This window comes from Vicugna pacos, chromosome 23 (assembly GCF_048564905.1).
Source record: "Vicugna pacos chromosome 23, VicPac4, whole genome shotgun sequence".
Classification (NCBI taxonomy): domain Eukaryota; kingdom Metazoa; phylum Chordata; class Mammalia; order Artiodactyla; family Camelidae; genus Vicugna; species Vicugna pacos.
In genome coordinates, this window is record NC_133009.1 from 5373882 (window position 1) to 5392974 (window position 19093).

Below are 19093 nucleotides of genomic sequence, written 5' to 3' on the forward strand. Positions count from 1 at the left end.
AGACTTTTTCACACGTACAAGTTGACTCCTCCCCGTCCCTCCCGCCCTGCCCACTGCCGCTGCCAATCCCCAGGGCTCCCTCTGCCCGGGTGCCCACCCCTTTCTCCCACTCTGAGAACCAGGGTCCAAGTGCCTCTTCCGGTTTCATTCCTAGGCCTGGCCTCTGCCAGCCTTCTGGGGCTGGCCCTGAGGGCCTCGACTAGGGGATGAGGCCATCCGGACTGGAGCACCCAGGACTGGGGCCAGGGCACGGGGTGATTCGCTGAGAGTGTCCACCGCTAAGTGTAGCTCTCCCGCCTTCTGAGTCTGACCCTGGATCCCAGCACCTGGCACCCCAGGAGCTAATGTGCTCTGACAGATCCTGTTGGTCATTTTTCGCTTTTAGAGTTCTTGACAATAGCCCTGGCAGGGCTGTCCCTCTGCCCTGTCCAGTGGGACTTGTCACTTACCTTTAGGGACAAAGCTGCCACCTGGTTGGCCCCACCTTTCCAGGGCCTGCATGAAGCCTCATGTCTAGCCATCACTCCCACTTCCTATCCTGAAAAGTAATTCAGTTTGTCCTTTTGGAATTAAACCCCACAGGCCAACCAAGAATCATCCAAGAAGCCTCACAGAAGAGAGAGTGCTAGTCCAGCTTTCATTTTAGAGAAGGGGAAACTGAGTCCCAGAAAGGAGACTGGTCTGGCCCAGAGTCCCACAAGGAGTTAGTGGCAAGCCACAAATAGGATCCAAGTCAATGGCCACTCCACCCCAACCATCAGACTTTAGAGATCAGAGGAAAGGTGGGGTGGCATGAAGTGACCCAATCTGGGCCCCTGCCAGTCTGGCTTCCTCCTGAAAGCTGTGAGGAGAGGGGGTGGTGCCACAGACTTGATGGGCACCAAGTCAAGGAGGTCTGTGTCCTCTGCCCTGCCAGTGGACATGGCCTCTGCAGCCTGAGGGCCCTGGCAGGGATCTCTTGAGGAAGGGTAGTCCACGGTGAACCCTTTCTGATGATTGATCTGAAGTGACTGCTGCTCCTTAAGTCCTAGGCTTTGAGCCTGGGGCCTTTCCCCAGGAAGAATGAGTTGCTGAGAGAAGGAAAACTTCCTTTCTGGAAGACACAAGCCTGAGGTCTGCCCTCCACCATCAGCCTGCACCCAGCCTGCAGCACAAGATCTCTCGGGACCCCACGGGGCTTGGACTTGGGAGGTGGAAGGAAGACACTGGGCCCATCAGGAGGGTACCTTCTGGGTAGTTAGCAGGGGCCCCTTGCAAAGGGCCTCCCAACTCTTTGCTGCCTCTGCTCTGTCAGGGGATGCAGATTTCCTAGGCACATGCACTTTATGAGAACAAAACTGCCGCATATTAAAGGGATGCAGAGTGGATGGATCTGGAGCCTCCAGGCTTTGGGGAAAAGAAGCAACCTGCCTGGCTCCATAATCCACATGTGTGATAAGAATACTGGGCGTGCAGGGAGGAGGCCATGCCGAGGCAGGAAGGGCGCTATGGCTAAGGAACTATGTGCTAGGGGATTAGAGAGAGTGGGGCCAAAGGAACCAGGGGGGTGGATGAGGTCAAGTGGTTTCAACAAAAGTTTGCTGAACATCTCTTATATGCCAAATAATAGCCAAGAGGACACAAAAGAGGAGTGAAATGCAGTCCCGACCCTCAGGGAGCTCGGTCTCATGGAGCAGGTAAGTGAACAGTCCCTGGGCTGTAGGGCCGAGGGCCGGTCTGTGGCTGCCTGGAGGCATTTCTCTGCTGACTGAGCTGAGGGTAATGGGGTGAGAGGACTTTGGAGGGAAGGAAGTGATTTTCTGTTTTTCCAGGAGGGATAAGACCACGTGCAAAGTGCAGAGGTGAGACAATATGGCCAGACAATTCTGTGAGGCCAGAGCTTAGAGCTGGGGCTGGAGATGACTTTGTAAAGGGAGGCAGGTGCTGGGTTCTGAAGACCCTTCCACATAAGCCACGGCTAATGAGCCAGGACCCTCTGCTGACAATATGGGCAACCTGGAGCATTTCAGAGGAAAGAGGTACCACCAGGGCTGTGATTTAGGATGATCTCTCTGGCAGTCAAGTGGAGGATTGATGGTGGGGGCAAATCTGGAGATGCGAGCCCCGGTTTGGAGGCTGAATCTGGTGAAAGATTATGCAGGCTTAGACTGGAGCAGTGGCAGCAGGGAGGAGAGGAGGACACGGAACTTTGTGGATATTTGAGTCTAGAAAATATGGGGGCAAAGAGCGTCAGGGTTAAAACCACTGGTGTGAAAGGCCAAGCTGGGAGCTTCTTAGGGATACTTTGATTTCCAGAACGTCCTTGTATGCACAGTCGTGTGCCTGTGGGCAAGTGACTTCAGCTTTCTGAGCCCAGTTTTGCAGTCTGTAAACAACGGTACTAAAATTGATCTGTGTGGTTGTTGTGCATATTAAAGACAATGTATGCCCAGGCACAGGGCTTGGCTCATAACAGGAACTCAGTATATAGTAGCTGTAATTACCATTGTTTGTTCATTCAACAAACATTTATTGAGCACCTGCTATGTGCCAGGGTCTGTACTGGATCCTCGGGATTTAAGTTTCAGTCTCTATTCTCATGTGTCAGCATCCAGGGGGAGAGAAAACTGCGCAGGAAGGCCAACATAGCAAGGCAACATGGGCTGGGGCCGAGGAGGAGCCCTTTAACTGTGCCCAAGAGAACCAGGGACAACTTCACAGAGCAGAGGTGACAGCTTAAATGATGTAGGCTCAGCTACTTGCTCAAGGACTATCACAACAACCCCTCAATCCCCTGACGTGGGATTACATCTCAGAATCTTTGAGATCTTCAGTTTGAAGGCAATGCCTTGCCCCTTGGGGTTGGGGAAGGAGATGGGCTGCAGATGGGTGTCTGTATAGAGTCTACATAGCAGGTGGAACCCTGGCAGCCCCAGGGAAGGGCATGAGCAGAAGGGCAGGTAGAAGAGGGGAACCAGGCAGGAGTGACCGTGGGCATGTGGGTGGAGCTTACTAGCTGGATAAAGAGCCCACGTGTGAGTGTGTGTGTGTGTGTGTGTGTGTGTGTGTGCTGTTTGGGTCATCCTAATTTTTCTGCTCCCTCTCTCTGCCCTTCTGAAAACTTCCTTCAGACCCTGAGGCATCCTCCACCTTCTCCAATGCCAATTTTCTTTCCATGTATTTCTCAACAAGCCCAGCTTCGTAGAAGCAGCATGACCTGGGCCCTCTACTAAGGGGGGGCTCCCACCCTGCTGCCCCCACAAGCAGGACCTTGGGCTTGAAAGCCACAGAGCCTGCGTGACCTTGGGGGCAGTTACTTACATCCCTGGGCTGCCGGTCTGGAACGTGGAGATGGTAACAGTCCCTCTCTCCTGGGGCTGTGGTGAGGTTTCAGTGACATATAAGCTTGGCGCCCGATCAATGCTTGCTTCCCTTCTCTGCAGCCCGATACTGCTTCCTTGCAGAGGGTCAGACAAGACCCTCTCAGCTGGGGGTTTCCCCTGGCACCCCGGCTCCTGAGGCCTCTCCCCTGCAGGCCCTCTCCCCTTTGCTAGCAGAGAAGGTCTGTGGCATTCCTGGGCAGCCCTAGGTGGCCCTAGTGTGGCATGCTGGCAGGCCTGGGCAGCATGACAATGCATCCCCCCCCACCCCTGGGAGCAGCCCAGCCCACTCCTCACTCTGATCCTGTCTTTCCTCCCCACCCACAGCCAGCGACACGTGCTGCTCTACAGAGAGGACAGCGTCCCTGGGTGCCTGAGGGCTGAGTGGGGAGGCTGGAAACAGCTCTCCCTCTCAGACTGTGTGGGCAGCGCATTCGAATAGCATCTGAAAAACCAAAGTTCAAGCCCGCCCCACTTTCCGCCAAGGAGGCACAGCATCCAGACAGGGAGAGTTCAGCCAGGGGAGAATCTCCTTCCTGCAACACTGCCACAGGCTTTCCTTTCTGGCCCTGCCTGCAGCCACGCAGGCACAGGCTCAGAAGCCCTGCAGGAGCCTTGGGGAGGCCCAGAGACCCGACTCTGCCCCCAAGGTGCAGGAGTCATTTCCTTTATATGGGCCTCAGTTTTCCTCCTCTGCAAAATGGGAATAATGTGAATGCCTGCCTCTCAGGAGGATTACATGAGGGTGTGAATGTGAAAGTGCTTTGTAAAGTGTGAGAAGATCTGCATGTGTGTGACATCATTAGTGTTTGTCCAAAGGGCCCTTCTTAGGGTTCTAGGAGACAAGGGAAAATGAGAGATGGGAAACTAAGAAAGAACAGAGAGAAACTCTCCTCGAGGGTGTGTATGTCCTTGGCAGGGAGGAGGGAGGGTGGCAGAAGAGAGAGACTTCAGCCCATGGACTGACCCCCTGTGGCCTAGCTCCTTAGAGTGTACTCGCCAATTGGGAAAGCAGGACTTGGCTGGACTCAGCCAGTTCTTACTCCTCCTCTGAATAAACCCAGGATATTGTTTTCCAGTGATTTATGCAGAGTGGGGGTGAGTAGGAGAAAAATGTCATCTACCTGATTCCATTGTGATTCCAGCAGAGATCCTGAGAGTTTCTACTTTCTCACTGCACCAAGCATCACGTCCTCTCCTCACTCTTTGTGCCAAATGTACAGGCACGTGTGTAGTTGTGCATGTGTGTGCATGTGCGCGCACACACATACTCACTCACACACTCAACGCGTGACCACTCCAGACTTCAGATGGGGCAACAGCTGCATCCCCAGAGGGTTCTGGGACGGGGTGGGCACATACACGGAGTCAGCCAATCACAGCCCCGTTGACCCTAGCAACCATTAAACCAATTAGAACCCCACCCCTGTATCCAGCAGTGCCTCCCAAACATACCACGTACACACACACAACCATCAGGTTGCCGCATTACCATGGCAACGAAACCACCACACAGAGCTGCGAAAATGGGAAGTGGCCCTCAGCAACGAGACTGGACCAGTCATTGGGGTGAGGACGCAGGCAACGCTGGCTGGGGTTAGGCCACTGAGTAGCTTCCCCGTGCGGGAAGGGGGAGAAGAGACAGAGCTGGTTCACCAGGGCTTTCTACGTCCATTTCTAAGCCCTGAGCCTCAGTTTGTTCCTACTTGTATTATAATATATGCTCACAGCATGTAATTACTTTTCAACTAATAAATAAGGATGGGAACTATATACTTTCTTTTCAGGAAACCAGGAGAATTTTTAGATTTTTAAGTAAAAAGAGAGTGCATTGGTCCCCAGAAAGACCTAAAGATATCAAACCCTAAAATCCAGCTCATGAGTTCATTGTCAAGTTGGAACTGAGTTCAACCTGAAAACATTTATTTGGTGTCTGCTGCTTGCCTGGAACAGAAGCTGACTTTAGCTGTGGCCAGGTGGACTTTGAGGGGCCTGCAGAGCGCGTTGGTGGAGACGTCTGGAAATATTCAGCAGACTCATAGGTCGGGCCTGGAGGCAGGTGCTGGGAGGGGTGGCAGACTGCCTTAGGAAGACTCTGCTCGGGGCGGGAGAGCTGAGCCTTGGACCCTGTGTGCCCCACTGCTGAATTGCCTTCTCCCTTCTGTACCTCAGAATCCTCCCATCAGTCAGCTACCCGAGGGATCTTAATTAAAAATGAAAAATCTGACAATGGGCTCCTCTGCCCAGCTGCATCTGGTAGCTTTCCACAGTGGGCCTTTGGATCCCCAAGGACTCCTTCAGTATCTGACGAAAGCTGGGGAACTCCCTTCCTGGAATCAAAAGCACATTTGCACAGCACTCTCCACTCATTTGGGGGAGCTCTGGGGCTCTTCATCAAACCTCTCTTGCAAGCCTGCTGTATTTCACTGCTTCATGGCTTTGCATATGTTGTTCTCATCAACTAAGAGGCTTCCTCCTTTACCTGGTATCTAGTCAACTCCTATTCATTCTTCAAAGCCCAGCTCAGGAGTCACCTCCTTGACAGCCTGAATCACTCTGCAGTCTGAAGCCTGTCTGTTCCATCTATACACTTTTCTCATTGAGTGTCTCCTGATACACAGGGGCTCCGTGTCTGTCTTCTTTTTGGGACTATGGGCTTCCTGAAGCTGGAGACCACATCATTAGCCTCCGTATTCCCAGGACCTAGCATATAATAGATCTGGAGAACCACAGTGGAAGAACTGAACTGGCAGAGAGAACAGAGTTGATGAAGGAGGTGGAGAAAGAGCCAGGAGCCAGAAGCAGAGAGGATGTCAAGAAGGAAAGAGGTGTCCGGAGGAGCCTACAGGTCAAGATGGTTCAGGCGTCATTGAATCTGGCAACTGAGAAGCCAATGGTCTCAGTTTTCCTGGGATTCTTCTAGTTCTAGAGTGAAAAGTCCTGGGCAGATGGAGATTGTCAGTCACTGACCAACACTGGTGACCTTGACCAGGGCAGTTCTGGAGGTGGGGGTAGGTGGAAGCCTGATGTGGGGGCCTGAGGGGTGACGGGAGGGGAAGGGAGATTGGGGGTACAGGTGACAGCTGAGCTGTTAGGCTGTGCTGAGCTCTCCCGGCCCCCCGACTCCACAGAGAAAGCAAACAAAGCTGGTGTCAGGAACACTGTGGGCATCTGGGGGAATTGTTACAGAAGGGCTCCAAGCCTGCCACCTCTGTCACTCAGGTGGTCCTCCACCACCCCGATCCCCACAGCACCAGCAGCCTCTCATCCTCTGCGTCTGTGTATTTTGTCCAGGGAGCACGGTGGACCCCGCTTGGACTTGAGGCTGAGCACTCTTCTTTTGAATTGTTATTTTAAAATCTTCTTTTAGTTTGTGTATATTGTCCAACTAGTTAGATCCTAAACTTCTTGAAGGCAGGGCTCACGTCCTCCCTCCCTGCCTCCCTCGCCTCCCCCCTCCTTCCTCCTGTCGGCACTAATTAAGAAGTGCTGTCTATCCAGTGGTCAAGATGTTGGGTACAGGTCCTGCCCCCAGGTATCTCACAGTCTGCTTCAGGTCTCCGGAACGTGAAGGACTTTGCACCCTGGAGCAGTGGAGGGCTTCAGTGAGTCTGCGAACATGCATACATGCCAATATTGATTCTGTGTGTGTGAGAGAGAGAGAGACAAGAGATGGAGATCGCACGTTTCAAAAGAGAGAGACTCTACAAATGAACATATTTAAGTGGAGTCAATCTGCTGGATTCAAGCAGTATCTGTGCGATCTGGCAAATTACTTGCCACTCTGTGGCTTGATTTCCTAATCTGTGAAATGGGGATAATATAGTGTCTTTCCCATAGGGTCATGGTGAGGGTTAAATGAAGCATGTTTGTAAATAACTTAGCACAGTGGTTGGAACGTATTAAGAGGACAATTAGTGTTAGCTATTATTCTTAGAGAGAGAGGGAGAGAGAGGAGCTTTTGTGAGACTCTGAAAGGGCTCTGTGATCCAGAAAAGACTAAGAGCCACTGGTCCAGTGGCTGAGACTGACCTGAATGACTGTGTGGCACGCCGTGACAGGTGCCGAAGAGGCGTTAATCTGAGGGGCAGTCAGGGCACCTTGAACTTTCTCTCTACGTCTCTCAAGTGGCTCAGGATCCTGCTCCAAACAGTGGCTCAGAAGTAAAGACTTTGAATGGACCACCCCCTGCCACTGAGTAGCGTGTCCAGGTTGAAACAACATGCTGGGAGAGAACAGAAACTCCATCTCTCCCAGTTGGATGGATTAAAGGGGGAAAAAAAGGTCTTTGCTCCTGATCGCATTAAAAAGCAGTGGCTTCCACAGCAATTAGGCCCCCATAAATTAGAGCCTGCCTCTGTCAGCCGGCCGGGCACTGGCTCGTCAGCCAGGTGCCAGAGATGCTGCACGCCCTGCCGGAGCTGCCTCACTGCCAAGCGCCTGCTCCATAATTAAACACAAAACCCCGTCTCCTCAAGGCGCCCGGCTGCCCCTCCTGGGGGACAGGGAGGCAGCAGGCAGGGGCAGGGCCAGGGTGAGGCCGGTGATGGGCCCCTGCTCGGGGAAAGGGAAACTGGATGGGTGTGCGTTGTGAGTGGCGAGTCCCAGGCCCTCCCATGACCTTGGGAGGAGATTTGGGAAGTCCTCAGGGAAAGGAAGTGAAAGGGCATGGGGCAAAGGGAGGGACCCCACCTTCTCCCCACCTGGACACCCAGGACCTAGAGCAAACAGGCCACACTGGCTTCCCAGACATTCTGAGTTGGACTTCAGGAGAGAGGAGGGTTGTGAAGGCTTTGCTCCAGGTTTGTCTGAGAACATCTAAACATCCCACCCACTCACTACACACACATACGCACCACACACACACCCCCCATTGGTTCACAATCAAATGGGGGCTCATGGGGATGGGTGCTGGGGCAGGGGGAGGACTCAGGGGAAGAGAAAAGATGGCCCAGAGAGACTCTCGAGGCCAGAACTGGAGTAAAGGCTGGGCCAGCGGGCAGGTGCACAGGATGGAAATGTAACAAGATGTGTGTAGGAGAAGTCATTTGACAAGCCTCTCAGGGCAGAGCTGAGCTCCCCTCATGGTCAAGAACGCGCCAGTGACAAGACGGTGGGGTTAGCTCTACCAAGTGGGGAGCACAGACCGACCGCAAAGGCAAGAGGGGCAGAGGCTGGCCCAGTGGTCCTTCTCTGCCTGCCCACAAAGCCCTTGGCCTCTCTTCTGAAGCCACTCTGAACAATCCAGGAGGTGTCCTCACGTAGAGGTGCCGGGTGATGGGCCTGCCCTAGACACCCTCGTGTCTCCAGCTGACCATGACCGCAGCTAAAGGTGGAGAGGATGCTTCGGGGCTTCTTCTCACCGCTGCTCCCCAGGCCCAGGTGAGGATGGGGTTGGAGAGAGGAGGCTGGAGAGAAGGCAGCTGTCAGGGGCCTGGGCTGGGGAGCTCCACGCCCCCCTCCAGAGTTCTCTTGTGTGTCCCCCTCCCCCAACCTGGGCGGCCTGGGCCTGGTTGATGGGCGCTCCAAGGTCCAGCTCGGGCAGCTGGATCCTGATGGAGAAGGACAGCGTTGCAGAGGAAACATGCAGCACAGGCGGGAAGGCGGGTTCACTGGGACCAGAGACAGGGAGACCCCGAGGCCAGAGCCGCTGACACTGGGGCCTGGGAGAGATGCGGATGCCATTACATGGACAAGGTGTTTTCCGTTAAACTGGGCAGCTGGACTGCTGGCCAGCGCCCAGCAAGAGCCCAGGGAACTAACTCTGCTGAGAGTCAGAAGAGAAACCCTGGCCCTGCCCCTCCCTCCATGGTTATCCTGGCTCTAATTGGCCCCAGGCCAACACCGCTACCCCTCCAGCCTCCCCCAGTCTGGGGAGGGAGGGAGGGGTGAGGACAGCCTTGCAGTGGTGACTCACGGTGCTGGCCTCTGAGGTTGGCACAGCCCGAGAAATGCCCAGGCAGGCCGTTCCCCTCTCATCCCCTCTCAGAATCCCAGCCCATCAGCCGCCCTGGGCCAGGCTTGGGGCAGGTGCCCAGGGCAGAGGAAAAGCCACCGTCTCATTTCCACTTCAGCCTGGAGGAGCCAGTTCCTGAGCCCAGCCTATCCTGCCAGGACCAGCAGGGAGCCCTTTGTCACCACATCTTGTGAACCCAGCCGGGGGACCCTTGTTCCCTGGAATCATAGCTCATTTTCCTGGGGGTTCCTCCCAGGCCAGCTTCCCCTTTTCCTGGAGCCTGGGAGCGGCTGGGGCTCCAGAGCAGCCAGGTGTGGCCTGAGGGATGGGAGTGGGTCCAGGGAGAGGGGAGAGGTCAGGAAGCAGAAGCCATCTGGACAGGCCCACAGTTGGGGGCACGTCTGCAGAGGGAGGAAGTAGAGGGTTACACTCACAGTCCCTTTTTCTCTGGGCTGAGCCCCTGACCAGAATGGTGTGGGTTACCAGGGCCTCCCAGGGACACGCCCTATCTGAGTGATGGGGCAGATCCCAGGACTGCTCGGCTCGGATATACCTGAATGATCAGCTAGGCCTGGGCCCCTCCAGGCGAATGAATAAGCAGGTCCAATCAAAATACGTCCGATTGTCAGGTACTACCAGGTGAGTGCGCGCCTGAGTGGCTACGCAGCGCAGGTAAGTCTCCCTGAGTGAGCAGGTGTGACCAAGTACGAGGCCTGAATACACACAGCCACCCCAGATCAGACCTGAGTGCCAGACGACCTGGCAGGAAAGACCTCTTCCAGCAGAGCAGCTACTCCGGGTGACAGCCCGGCCTCACAGGTTGGTACCTGGCGGTGCCTGGCGTAGCCAGGGGAAGGGACTGTGAGCAGTCTGGCCCCCTAGGCCTGTTGTTTGCCCCAGGGAGTTTGCCCCTGGTCCCTTGGGGGCATTAATACCACTCAGGATTTCTTCCCCAGGATTCCAGCCATTTATGGACTGATGACTACGCTCTTAGCTAAACAGCCGGTGACTGAAGCTGATCCAATATTTACTCCTGGAGAGAGGGCAAAGGGGCAGGTGCCACCCCAGGCAGCCTGAAGCTGCAGCTGGCTGGGTTCTGGCGGAGGGGAGGGGAGCGGAAGGGACGATGTGCCCTCTCTTCTTGGGTACCAGAGCGTTTCTCAGACCTCAGGTGCCCCTCCACGCAACCATCTCCCTCCTCTACTTGGCATGGGCCTGGAGGGACTAGAAGGGGACTTTGTCCCCAGGGAACTGTCCCCGAGAGGGGTGAAAGTCAAATAGGTGAGGGACCTCACCCAGGAGCTGTCAGAAAACTCTCCCTCGTGATAAGAAGGCCCCCAGGTCCTGCCCAGGCCAGGCGCCCAGGGCAAGGCGGCCTCTCTGCAGGAAGCAGCTAGCCTGCTTTTCCCTGAATGGGGACAGGGAGGAGGAAAGTGGGGGGCTGGGGTGAGACCCCACTGAAGAATGAGAGCAGGTGGCCCCTGAGCAACAGGGCTGGCGGCTGCTGCCCCAGAAAGGAGTCAGATGCACGAAGGCTCTGTAAGAATCCAGAAACCTGATGGGGAGGGTGGAACTCAGTGGTAGACGGCATGCTTAGCACACATAAGGTCCTGGGTTCAACCCCCAGTACCTCCATTAAATAGCAGTAAACAAACAAACAAACCAATGACCCCCCGCCATCCCCCCACAAAACAAAAACAACAAAAGGCATCCAGAAACTTGCTAATTCCCCCACATTAGGCATCAGTATTCTCTTTGGCGTGATTCAGTTAAACCTTGAAACCCAGTGTGCCCTGCCAGGTTCTTTAAGGGCGAGGCAGCTGGGAAATCTCCCTCGCCAGCCAGGCCTGGAGTGAGTTTAGGTTGCTTCAAAGAAGGGCAGTGGGGGGTGGGGAAGGGGTGGGGGCTTGCAGAAGAAAGAGAAAATATAGGGGCGGGGTGGAGGGAGGGGGGTGGTGGCAGCCAATGTGTTTTCCTGATGAAGATTTACTTTACTGGGTGTCTGCTTCAAGTCAGGCACCTTATACAGATATGGTTAATCCTCATGATAACATGAAGTAGCCACTGCTGTCCATTTCACAGATGAGGAAACTGAGGCTTACGAGATGTCAAATGAATTTCCCAGTCCCCTAGTGAGAGGCAAAGGTGAATACAAATCCAGGTTTGAATCCAGAGCAGCTGTGCTTTCTGCAAAGCCTGGATGCTCAAGCCAGGCTCCAGGCCCCCTCCAGCCATCACAGCCCAGCACAGGGCAGGTAGGCCGGGGGGAAGGAGTGTCTGTCACAACCTCAGAGTGCCCACACTCAGACGCAGTGATCCTGGCCGTCCCCAGAGACTGCACATCAGAGGCAGCACCACTCAAGAGAAGAGCACAGCTTCTGGCCTCAGAAAAATCTGGATTCAGATACCACTCACTAGCCTGTGTGAGCTTGGGCCAGGAGTTTAACTTCTCTGAGCCTAAATTTGCTAAATCCATACAGAGGACCTAATCACGCCTGCCTCATAACATTATTTGAGAACTAAATGAGGGCATCTAGCACATAGTAGGTGCTTAATAAATCGTAGTCCCTGGCAGGGCTGGCCTCATGGGCACGTGACCATGAGTTGTCGCACAGGGCCCTGTGCTCAGAAGGGCCCCACACTCAGAAGGCTCCACTCTTGGTCTAACGCTTTATTGTTGCCTTCTTGAAATTGTTAAATGCTTTTTGAACAAGGGGCCCAGTATTTTCATGTTGTGTTGGGTCCCCAGAATTATCTAGCCAATCCCGCTAATTGGTCTGGGTTCAGTTCCCTGAATCGCACACTCTAGAACAAGCTGCCATTTCATCATTTCATGCTTTTCTAGGCCCAGGATAAGTTTCTCTGCCCACCCTCCCTGCCCCTTGCTGTTGCTCATGAGAAATCAGAGAAAGCAGAACCACGTCTCACTTTGGCCTCCAGCACCTCCAGGGGGCAGGAGAAGGTCTCCCACCCCTTGATCTGGGGAGCACCGTGAGCCCGGGCTCCGGGCGGTCAGCGCCGTCTCCCTGATGCCAGCAGCCCCCGCCCCCCAATTGGGATTAAAGCTCTGAGAGTTCGGCAGCTTGCAATTCCCCTGGTCCCCTTCTTCCACTGGGTCCCCGGGTGTCATGGCCCCCTCTCCACTCCTGGAGTAAGTGTTGCAGGCCAGGACAGAGACTGAGATCTGAGCAGTAAGGCTGGAAATGATGGCCAGGGCAGGCAGGTCCCAGCACTGGAACCCGAGGCGGAGCCAGAGGCCACCCCCCCCTCAGTGCCGGCTGTTCTGCTCCGAGGCGTCTGACCTCCACTGCCATCTGCCCCTTAGCTGTTTTTAGACTCCAGTTCCCAGGGGCCCAGCCGTTTGCTAAACTGGCAGTCTGGGCCCACCTACTGAACCCTGAGAAGCACCCTGCAGGGGAAGGGAAACTGATAGGCTGGGAGGCTGTCTGTCTTCTCTCGTCTGCTCTCAAAAGAAGACTTACCCCATTTCTAGGTCTAAGAGCCTTTTACAAGGATGCTGGAGTTGGGTGAGGGAGGATGAGGGAGAAGACAGTGGAAGGGGAGTCTGGGGTGCAGTTGCAGGGCCAGGGAGAGGAGTCATAAGCCCAACCAAAGTCCGTGAAATATCAGAGCCAGAAGGAACTTTTGAGAAACTGAGGTCAGAGAGGGAAAGTAAGTCACCCAAAGTCACACAGCCAGGACTGGAACCTGGGTGTCCTAATGCCCAGCCCAGGGATCTTTCCATCATATCATTTGATTCAGGATCAGAGACAAACTGGGGTGGTCAGGGAAAGAGACAGCCTGCCCTTCCTCCTGCTTCTGTACACACACACACACACACACACACACACACACATTATTTCCTTCTGGAAACTGATAAAGGGAGGTGCTGGACACTGGTCAGGTAGAAGGGGAATTAGGGTAGGGAACCATATGCCCTCTGACCCTACCATCGGCATGGCCTCTGAAATCTGAGGCTCTTGGGATGGCATGATGTGCTGAGCTTCTGCCAGAACCCTTCTCCCAGTGGCTGATCTGACATGGCTGTTACCTTTCTGAGTTCTCAGGCTGAGATCTTGAGGCCTCCTCATGGGAAGGAGGAACTTGGGAAGTTTCCCACGCAGTGTGGTTTTAAAGATAATAGCATTAATTGCTAATATTTATTAAGTACTTTCCATACGCCACCACTGTTCTACCAGCTTTTCATGTATCAATTCATCTAATACTTACACAGTCCTATGGAGATAGACGCTATCATTGTTCCTATTTTAAAGTTGAAGAAATTGAAACACAGAGAGGTTAAGTACCTTGCCCAGGGTCACACAGGTAGTAAACATTAGAATTGGGATTTGAACCTAGGCAACCTGGGAGTGGGTAGCGTGTGCTCCTCCATCACTCCCCAGATTAGTGCTACCCTTGGGTTCCTGGTTCACCGCTCTTGACAATGTAACGCCTGCTTGATCCCCATCCAGTAGGGTTTTAGTTGGAAAAGCTATGTATATTTCTACTTACATAAACATATACTCTCTGATTCAGCTCCCCTCTCCTCCCACCTACACCTGAGTACCAGGCACTGTTGCTCAATCAGGAGGTAAATCTAAAGTTGGAACGGCCTATTTCTCTTTCCAGAGCTCCTCTGTCCTGGTCCTCAGGACACCCCCTGAGTGGCCTATGCTGCCACCTGCTGGCCACAGAGGGTTAAGACAGGCCCTGTGGGTGTCTCAGGATCATCATCTCTCAGGGCTTTGTGACTATCTAAATGCTGTTGATTCCCAAGTGTATATATATTTTGTTAATCTAGATTTTTCCAGATTTATTGAGCTGTAACTGACATATAACATTGTGTAAGTTTAAGGCGTAAGGCACACAATGTGATTTGATATACACATATATTGTGAGATGATTACCACAGTACATTTAGTTAACACACCCATCACCTCACACAGTTAACTTTTTTTTTTTTTGGTGGTGAGAACCCTCTCTGTCCAAATCTGTCTTTTCTGGGATCCAGGTCTGTGTATCCTGATGCATATGGCTCTTAACTCCCCTAAGTTCAGAGCTGCAGCTAGAACTCAGGAGTCTCGTCTGCTGACTCGGTTCTCAAGTCACAGCATCACACTGCTTCTCCAACACTGCAGCAGAAAACATGGGCAAAATGAGGGCCTGGAGAAGGACAAGATAAAGCTCACATGATGGCTGGTGCCAGAGTCAGGACTCAGACCCCCATCAGAGCAGCAGCAGTATCAGTGGGCTGTCTGGAGCATGCCGGGTCACTGCTGGGAGTTTGGAGAAGGGAACAGGCTTCTAAAACATACAGGTCAGGAAGTGCAAGGCAAGCTAAAGGGCTGGTGAGCCATCTGGGGTGCCCAGACAAAGGCTTTATGGCTGAAGAGAGGTGGGAAGAGGGTGGATGTTGGGACTCCCTGCACCACACTCAGGAGACGGTGAGAATGAGGGTCCATGAGGAGAGGAGAACAGAGGGCTGGGGGTGGGCTCCTGGGTCTTGGTGTCACTGAGGGATCGGAAGGAGAAATAGATAGAACAATGGACAAAGAAAGAGCAGTCAGATGGAGGAGTTGAAGCCTTGATGCTGTAGAGACAGACTCTTACATCTTAGAGCAAGGGCAGGGATGTCAAGGCCCAGACACTTGTTTTTGTACTGCCTGCAAGCTAAGAATGTTTTGTTTTGTTTACATTTTTAAAGAGTTGAAAGAATTCAAAAGAAGAATAAGACTTCATGACACCTGAAAATCACATGAAATTCAAACCTCAGTGTCTATAGATGAGGTTTTCTTGGAACACTGCCATGCATCGTTCACTTATGCGTCATCTGTGGCTGCTTCCTGCCACGACAGCAGAATGGGTTACGACAGAGACCATACGGCCCATGAGGCTTCAAATATTTACTCCCTGGCCCTTTACAGAAAAGTCTGTGGACACTTACCTTAGAGGAAAAGGGGCCCTAGGCCACAGGATCCGCCTCCATGTTGGAGGGGAAGCTGCCTGGGGGAAGTTGAGGCTGCAGACAGAGGGGCGACCAAGGAGCATAAGGAGGCGGTGGGCTCTTAGGAGGACTTTGCAGAGCCAGCTGCCCCGATTACCCCAGGACAAAACCTACATCTTCCCAGCCCCTAGCCAGCTCCTCCCCAGGGGAGGTTCTTAGAGGGTCCCAGACCTCCCCATGTACCCTCTAGCCCGAGAATCCCAGCTCCACTGTGATGAATGGTGTGGGCTTGTGCAATTCCATAACCTCTAAGCTTTAGGACCTCCATCTGTAAGATGAGGATGATGAGGCAGGTCTTGAAGGGCTGTTGAGAATTCTATAAGACAAGTTTCCTAGCACGGTGCGCAGTGGCTCTCTGTAGCTGTTAAGAGTAGACAGCTCTGCCTGCAGCTGTACTGCAGAAGTGGGTGCACCTCCTAACTGTGTCCACTAGAGGGCAGGAAGGCTCTGCTGGCGTCCAGGAGGGTGTCAGATGGGGTTGGTCTGCAGGTTTCCTGCCTGGGAAGAGAGGGGCCCGCCCTGCTGTTTACAACCCTGGCCTTTGATCTGCTCCTGTTCTCCCCACAGCCTGCTGAGGGCCAGACTGGTGCAGAGCTTCTAGCTGGGGGCAGGCCAGGCTTCCTTCTAGCCCCTTCTATGTCCCCCAGAGGCAGGTCAGACTAAGGCCAGGTCACCGGGTGAACACCCCTTCTCCAGTCTATTGTACGTCACCTCAGGTCATCCTCCAATGACCTTGGATGCAGACAGAGCCTTGGAATAATGCCCCGCATCCCAGTGAGGGAACAGACGCTCAGAGAGGTTAAGTGACTTGCCCGAGTTCCCACAGCTGGTCAGCAGGCTGGCTGAGATTATAGCCCGTGTTGTATCTTCTGGTGCCAGGAGTGGCTCTCTCCCGGTCAGCAGGCTGTCCTTAGCGACCACACTCTCTCTGAGGCTCCACCTTCTGCAGCTTCTTCCTGTATCCCCGCCCCTGCCCTTCAGGCTCCTGAAACACCAAACCACACCTCCACCTGACAGCACTCGGAATGTTCCAAGTGCTTCCACAAACAGAACTCATTTCTACCCAGACTCGGCTCTCCCAGGGGATCTGAGGGCAGCAGTGACTGTTCAGTCCAGGGGCTTTGATGCATTTGGGAACAGAATGGCAGACAGGCATATACACACTTAGATGTGTGTCTTGGCTGCAGACAGTGACAGAGAGGTTGCAGGGCAGAACCAGTCAGGGAGAGCTGCTGGGAGGGTGGCCTTTGGGAAGCTACAGGAAAAAGTGAAGAGGCAGGAGTGCTCATGGTCTTTCAGGGTAAGCACTGAACGAGACGGGGTGTGTGACATACAGCGGTGTGGAGGGCAAAGTGGAGGCCCATCAAGTTAGAGGAAGCTGCTTCACAAGGAGCCTTGAATGCCAGGCTCAGGGAGGTGGATTTGGTCACGTGGGCAATGGGGAGCCATAGAAGGCTTTTGAGGGAGGGTATGGTAAGAAGCAACTGTGTTTCAGGACGGCTGATATGAAAGTGATAAGGAGACTGGGTGCCTGGGGAAGGAGGCAAAGGAGGGTGTTTCTATGGTCCAGGCTTAGGGTGACTGTAGACATAGTGGAGAGGGCCTGGGTTCCAGAACAGCTGGATGTGATGTGGGAGGATGAAGGAGAAGGACCAGCCCAAGATGGGAGTAACCAGAGAGCCAAGGTGTGTATGTGTGAGGAGGGTGTGGGTAGGGAAAGGATGTTTAATTCTTTTTCTGTAAGGACGAATTCAAGGACGTCAAGTAGACATGCCCTGTGAGAGGGAGCACGGAGGGCAGGGGAGCAGCTGGCGAGAGGCTGAGGCAGGGGGGCAGGGAGAGGCCCGGGGAAGAGTGTGTGCCGGGGCTGTCCCCTGTCCCAGCCCAGAGACTCCTGATGGAGCACATGACACCCCTCTAGAAACCATGATTGGGGGGGAGGACATTGTCTTAAGTCAGGTCAGTCAGAGGATTACAACACTTCTGATGGACGTGATGGGCAAAGAAGCTCTTTCCATCAGTATATGAACAAGGAGGCAGGTTCTAGGTCCCCAAGGGGAGCCAGCCTTTTAGGCTGAGGAAGACAGAGGCAGGGATGGAAAGAAACATACCCCTTGGTGACATCCCTGAGTTGCTCCATCAATCCCTGCCTGAACCAGTGGTGGATAAATAACTCTCCTTTGGTCTTTAAGCCTGTTAGGTCGAGGTTTCTGTTTCCTGCAAATGGAAGATTCCTAACTGACGCCGAGGCAGGAGGATGACCTGGAGAATGTTGTTTTTTTGGTAATTGAAGGAGGAGAAGGTTTCAAAATGGAGAAGTGAATAGTATCAAATGCTGAGAGTGTCGGGTCAGAGATGTTTTATGGAGCAAAAATTGTGTGACAGAAGAGGAAACAGCAGATCAGAGAGGTTCCCATAGTCAGACGCACACCTAGGACTCGGGATTCACAGTCAGATTCGTTGTCCATGAGGGAAAGGGGAAATACGTCTTGGAGAGCTATTCCTGGGGGTCTTCCTCACCCATGGCTTTGGTGTAGTACCCCCAGCTCCCACTCAACTCCTTTCCAGAAAGTTCTGGAGGTTTAATGGCCATCTCCCTGCCTTCATGCCAAACCTCCACTCATCTAACTTCTACCTCAGACAAGAAAATATCTCATATTTTTAAAAACTCTCTTTCAACAAAGAGAGACCACATGGCTCCTAACTCAACAGCCCTAACACTGGGACAGTTCTTCTTAGAGTCTAACTCAATTCTTCTCAGTTGAGAAGGACCTGTCAGCCCTCCCCTGACCAGGGCTTGTTGGTGGGCCCGTGGGGCATCTGAAGGTGACTCACTGGGTAGGGGAGCAGGGAGGGAGGCGGGGAGGGGTGTCCCTGACACACCCCAGGCTACCGCGGCAGCGCTAGGCTTTCCCTGAGCGGATTACCTTCGCGGTCTAAGCGCTGCTGCAGAGAATGCTATTGTAGCGAGAGGCTTACCGAGACGCGGCCACCCAGCCCCGGCGTGTCCCGACACCCAGAAGGGAAAGTAAGCAGAGTAAGCTCCCAGCTAAGCCGCTCCTTTGTCCTGCTTGTTGCTAAAACACCTTTGCTGAGCTTTCTGCCCTCATCCAGCCCCGTCCAGAACTGCACCTGGGGGCGGAGGGCTGCCCCCTCCTACAGGTGGGAGAGGCAGCCCTTGGGGAGCATTACAGAGGAGCCCCGGGCATGTCGTCCAAGGTCACATGGCAGGTCTGTAGCAGGGCCAGGGTTAGCATCTAGGTCTCGTGATCCACAGTGAGCGGTCACTCCTGTGCACCTTGGGGTCCTCCCGTCCCTGTCACTGCCCGTCACACTCACTTCTCCCCCATCTCCCAGCGCAGACCGGGCACTGCCCTCTGGGAACACCCCGCTGGGCAGACTGGCAGCGCCCGGTGAGGACTGGCATGGGTCTTCCTCAATCAGGCGCTGGTTTGCTCAGGGCGAGGAGTCACAGGCCACGGTCCAGTTCCACGGAGAGAGTTAGGGGAAACCAGGGTGAAAAAGTCCCACCCTACGGTGGAGGGGGGGCGCCGGAAATGGCGGAGGGTCCGCGCTGCCCCATCCACGGGAGGCCACGCCGCCGCAGGGAAGGAGCCCTGGGAACTGTGGGGCCCTGGGAGTCCAGGGTAAGCACAGGGGCTTTCCACGAAGCCGGTGGCTCTGGGCGGTTGTGGAAGGTAGGGCGGGACAGTGGTTCGGGGTGGGTGGGAGGAAGTGGGGCCTGGGGGGCGGCGGGGCTCTGGGGCTCCTATG